We start from the raw sequence: 6044 nt of genomic DNA on the forward strand, positions 1-6044 counted from the left end.
GAACCTTTTGTCTATGAATTACTTTTGAGAACCGTGGCAAAGACTTTTCCGTTTAAACTACCATAACCATTGTTCTTATACAAGACTCTAGCCCATTGACTTTGGCCTACCTACTGCATTGAATCAACTCCTCTGGTGAACTCAAACTATTTGCACTGTTTAAGAGTAACTCTATTATTCGTTTTATGAACTTATGCCTTTTTACTCATACTTCAAATGCTCTGAATGCAATTTTCTCCTACTTCAAAGTAGTTTAAATGTCTCAGAACCTGATAGTGTAAAGTACTGTAGTATATTTCTGTGTGATATTGATTGCCTCCTTTTAATACATGTTTTCTGACTGTGTAATAAATTAATATGTGTTTTAGAAAGAAACCTTGAGTATAAGTGTCTATCTGAATACTTGTAATTTTAGACCTCTTTGTAACACCCTTACAAGCTCACATTCCCGCTTGAGATAAGCCTGGTTGCTCTGATCGCTACCAAAAACTGTGTGGGGCAGACTTATACCAAAGGTTGGTTTTGCTTACACCTGTAGTCCTAGTTGTGTGTAGTGGTCCCAGAGGGTACTGCATACAAACTTTGCCTAACACTGGTGGCAGGCGGTGAGATAAATTGTATCGTTGTCCCATTGAGAGTTCTGCTTTACTTTTGTTCAGGTAGTAACCTTCACAAGGCTCAGCCCAATTAGAAAAAAATGATATCATGCCTGATAAATGGACTGTATTGTGGCAATTGGAAAGGACTGACAATAGTGAGATTGATACTAAGAAGTTGCTGTGTAAAAAACTATGGCTTATTTTCCTAACATAATCTACAATCAATGGGCTGAATGAACAGGTTAACTGGAAACATTAGCATTACTTTCATTAGGTTATTGAAGTGTTTGAGGGATTTAGAGATTTTTTTTTACATACCTTGTCCCCACTCTCCTGTGTTGTACTGTGATTACAAATTGTATCTGGGATCTAATATTCTTCCATATTTCAGAGCAGATGTCTGAACTTTACAGCAGCCGGATATTTACTTTGTTTCGGGACATGTAATGATGGTAAAAAGTGATGCACTGGTGAAAGGAGGTGTGCCCACTCAGTATTGAGTCTACATGTTAGATGAGAGACTGAGTGTACCTTACTTTACCCCGTACGTATACGTCATGGCACGTACATGTAACGCTCACCTGATTCCCACGGAGGCGCGGGTCTTGGCAGGAAGGTGTCTGTAACACGAAACGTGATGTGCAGGATTCGGTTGGCTTCTGGGGTCGAACTTCTCCGCACTGTGTGTCGAACTCGAAGGGTGAGGTTTCTGCAGGTGAAATAATATGGGGATTAAAGGTCTGGGTTGTTGAATGTCCCTATCTCTCTCTCCTCCCAGCTTGTCTGTTGAGCCCCCCTCCCAGGTCAACGTGCTCACCTCAGATAGGAAAATTCTGGGCTCTCCATCTGCGTCTAGTGCAGGGTGCCGTTGCCAGTTCCTTCACTGGTGAAACGTTGGCCTCTTGGCTTCAGAGGATGGAGACCGTCGTTGTCTGCACGACCGGTACGTTTCTGGACACCTTTAGTCTTTATAGTCTTTTTATGCGTGGCTGTCACATCGTGGGGCAGATGGCGAGTCTGGGATCGATATCGACGTAGTCTGTCGTAGAGTCTGCCGCCACGTTCCCCTCCCTCTACGTGCCTGCAGGTCTAGTCTTTCTCCGATCGCGTACGCGACCGGGAGCTTTTAGCCTTCAGCTTCCGGGTCGCGTACGCGTTGCAACGCTCCCTGGTTTTTCGCTTGTCGTTGCGTTGCTAGGAAGCCTTCTGTGTATCCTCCGCTCACTCCTGCTGTTTTCTTTCTCTCCTTCGCTTTTCCTTCTTCCCGTTCTGCCCTCTTTTACCTAACCCATTCTCTCTCTTCTTGTCCCCTCCTTTCTAATTTTCACTCCTACTTATTGTACTGCCTCTGCCTCCCGCTGCTTAACATTTTGCCTTCCCGTGTACCGACCTAGCCTGCTATTGGACTACTTCTGCCTCCCGCTGCTGTTCAATCTTGCCTTCCCGTGTACCAACCTTGCCTGCTATTGGACTGCCCCTGCCTCCCGTTGTAGTGAACTTTGGATCATCCTGTGTTCCGACCCTGCCTGTTTTATTGGACTGCCTCTGCCTTCCGTTTTGGTGACTTCGATCCTTCAAGTATATTCCGTCTGTTTACGGACCACCACCTGAACTCTCCCGTAAGGGGTTTTTTGTGCCTTTGGCTTTTTCCCCTCATACGACGGTCGCGGAGGATCTTTCACCGCCTTACCTATACGGTATCGCGGTGGCGTCCTTTCGCGGCCGTCCCTATCTTCACAAAAAAAAGGAGAAACCAGGAAACCAGGAAGAAAAGAAGATCAGGAGAAAAGACAGAGGTGAGGAGGAGGGGGAGGGGTTTGAGACTTCCTTTGAAGAAGAGGACATTGCTGACCTTTGTGATAGTTTGCAACGCCACAATACCAAGATGGCAACTCCCCAACAGATTCAAGAATTAGTAGCCGCTGTACAGAACCTGAACCTGGAGGTTCAGAATTTAAAAAGTGCAAACGCAACATTGCTACAGCGAGTGACAGAAAGAGAACGCCTTTCAACAGATCTACCTCCTCTTCCTTTAGTCTCCGGCAAATTCGATGGGAACCCCAAAAGGGTCAAGGAATTTTTGGATGCGTGTAATCTTCACTTCTCTTTTCGTACACATACTTTTGACTCCGATCATGCCAAAATTGGCTTTATGATTACTCATATGACTGGCAATGCCCTTGCTTGGGCCACCCCCCTAGTGAACCGAACAGATCCAGTGCTGCAAGATTATAACGCCTTCAGGACTTTGTTACAACAAACCTTCTTACGAACCGAGAGTACTTATTTGGCGTCTGAAGATCTGCTGGATATACGCCAGGGCGAGTCAGAATTGCTTACTTACATCACGAACTTCAAACAAGTTGCTTCAGAAGCAGGATGGCAGGAACAAGCGCAGTATGCCATCTTTCGACGGGGGTTGAGAGAGGATCTCAAGGATGAACTGGCCCGTATCGCTCGTCCAACAACGTTTGATGAACTCGTGACTGCTACACTTCGTATTGATTTCCGTTTGGCTGAACGACGCGCGGAGAAAAGGAAATCCAAACCCTATGCGTCTCTTCCTTTGGTTCCCCTTCCTCCCGTCCCTACATCCTCTTCAAGATCCACTCGAGAAGAACCAATGCAGATAGGGACTACTCGTGCTCCACTTACTTCTGAGGAGCGTAAGAGGCGCAGAGAAGGAAACCTGTGCATGTATTGTGGGGCTTCGACTCATCTCCTTAGGGACTGCCCAGATGTCCCTCCAAGACGGTCGGGAAACGGTCGCCCTCGGTGAGTGTCAGGACTAACTTCCGAGGGGCTTCGAATAGTCCATATGTTACTCTTTCAGTCTCTACCCCTGCGATCCCAGAAGATGCTCGCCTTATGATTTTATCAGTAACTCTATTACTGGGTGACTCGGAGATTCAGGCTCAGGCTCTATTGGATTGTGGCGCCGCTGGCAATTTCATGGATACCTACTGGGCCACTCAGAAGTGTGTGCCTCGTATTGCCAAGAAGGAGGATCAGAAGGTGGAGGGGGTCGACGGCGAACCTTTAAGCTCTGGCTTGATAACACACACCACGGAAGTACTAGTGATGTCAGTCCAACAACATACTGAAAAGATATCATTTGACCTTATCCGTGCGGCTCACTTCCCCATCATCCTTGGGATTGGCTGGCTACGAAAACACAACCCCAAAATAGATTGGACAAAGAACCTTCTTAGCTTTCACTCCGCTACCTGCAAGTCTGAGTGCCTGCCTGAACCTAGTTATGAAGTTGTCAAGACATCAAGTTGTTGTGAGACCAGATCTGTTCATTGTTTGCCCACTGATCTTCAGGAATACACCGAGGTAGTCACAGAAAAGATACCTCTGGATTTACCTCCTCACCGTCCTGAAGATTGTGGGATAGATCTCATGCCAGGGGCTCTGGTCCCTTTCTGTCGGATGTTCCCCCTTTCTCTGGAAGAAAGACGCTATCTCAGAGAATACCTGGACAAGAATCTAGCCAATGAACTCATCAGACCTTCAAAGTCTCCGGCAGGGGCCTCGCTATTCTTCATACCAAAGAAAGGGTCACAAGAGCTACGTCCCTGCATTGATTACCGGGGTTTAAATAAAGTAACCATCAAAGACCGGTATCCCATGCCACTTATAACAGAGATAATCCAAGCTGTACATGGGTCCACCATCTTTACAAAACTTGACCTAAGAAACGCATATCACTTACTTCGAGTCCAAGCAGGAGATGAGTGGAAGACTGCCTTTCGGACTCCATACGGTCTATTCGAATATCAGGTAATGCCCTTTGGCTTAGTCAATGCTCCTTCCATATTTCAACGCTTCATGGATCGCCTGTTTTCAGATCTCCTATGCCATACTACCATCGTTTATCTGGATGACATTTTAGTGTTTTCTCGAACACCAGAAGACCACAAGGAACATGTTAGAGAAGTCTTTCAACGTCTCAAAGATAATCATCTTTCCGTCAAACTGAACAAATGTGTTTTTGCTGCATCCTCTATCTCCTATTTGGGATTTATCCTTTCTAGTAAGGGTATCTCGATGGATCCACAGAAGGTCACATCTATTCTAAATTGGCCTTCGCCAAGATCAGTAAAGGAGGTACAGAAGTTCCTAGGATTGGCTAACTTCTATCGGAAGTTCATTCCAAACTTCTCCCAAAGAGTGTTACCCATTACATCTTTACTTAAGAAGTCTTCTATGCCGTTTACTTGGTCTGATGCAGCCGAGGAGAGTTTTCATCTTCTCAAAGAAGACTTTTGCTCTGCTCCCATTCTACGACAACCGAATCAGGATCTCCCCTTTATACTGGAGACTGATGCGTCGGCGATGGCGGTTGGGGCAGTTCTACTTCAAGCTCATGACAATCTCGAATATCCTGTCTCTTATTTTTCAAAAACACTCAACTCTAGTCAAAAGAATTACTCGGTCATCGAACGAGAACTACTTGCCATGAAACTAGCGTGTGTCGAATGGAGACATCTGTTACAAGGAGGCATTTATCCATTTACCATCAGGACTGACCACAAGAATCTACAAGTGTTGAAACAGTTTGAGTGTTATAACACCCGACAAGCAAGATGGGCACACTTTTTTGCCCAGTTCGACTTCAACATCACATACATTCCTGGAGAACAGAACCTGGTGGCGGACGCACTTTCTCGTCGCAGTGATTACCTTACAGAGACAGAGGGCAACCGAGATTTGATGTTTCCGAAAACCAAACAAATCGGAGAACTGTCTACATTCCTTAAGCAAGTCAGAGATACTTCTAAAGAAAATTTCGAAGGGGATCTCCACCCCATAGATACCAAGTATAACATCAAGGATGGGTTCTATCTAGTAAAAGATAGATTGTATCTACCCACATTTGAACAGAGGAAGAAGGCACTGTTATGGTGTCACGATTCTAAGATTGCAGGACATAGAGGCATCAGAGGTACCCAGGAATATCTTCTAAGGCACTTTTATTGGCCAAATTTAAAGGAGGACGCTAAGAAGTACGTACGGTCCTGTCTTATTTGTCTTCGCAACAAAGTATCTCATCAAAGACCAATAGGATTATTGAAGTCCGATGCCGTTCCTGCAGGACCTTGGTACACCATCTCCACGGATTTCATCGTAGAGTTACCCCGGTCTCAGGGTTGCACTTGTATCATGGTGGTGGTGGACTCTTTTTCCAAACTGGCCCATTTTTCCCCCCTACTTGGCATTCCCTCCGCTGCAGAAATGGCAGAGGTTTTTCTAAAAGATGTATTTCGTCTTCACGGAATACCCGCTAAGATCATTTCGGATCGGGGGAGTCAATATACCTCACGCTTCTGGAAGACCTTTTGTGAAAAATTGGGCATAGAGAGAGCCTTATCTTCGGGTTTTCACCCTCAGACCAATGGTCAAACGGAACGACTTAACGGAACCCTCGAACAGTATCTA

This window comes from Ambystoma mexicanum, chromosome 3q, assembly GCF_040938575.1.
Source record: "Ambystoma mexicanum isolate Mex_15411 chromosome 3q, UKY_AmexF1_1, whole genome shotgun sequence".
In the NCBI taxonomy this organism is placed as follows: domain Eukaryota; kingdom Metazoa; phylum Chordata; class Amphibia; order Caudata; family Ambystomatidae; genus Ambystoma; species Ambystoma mexicanum.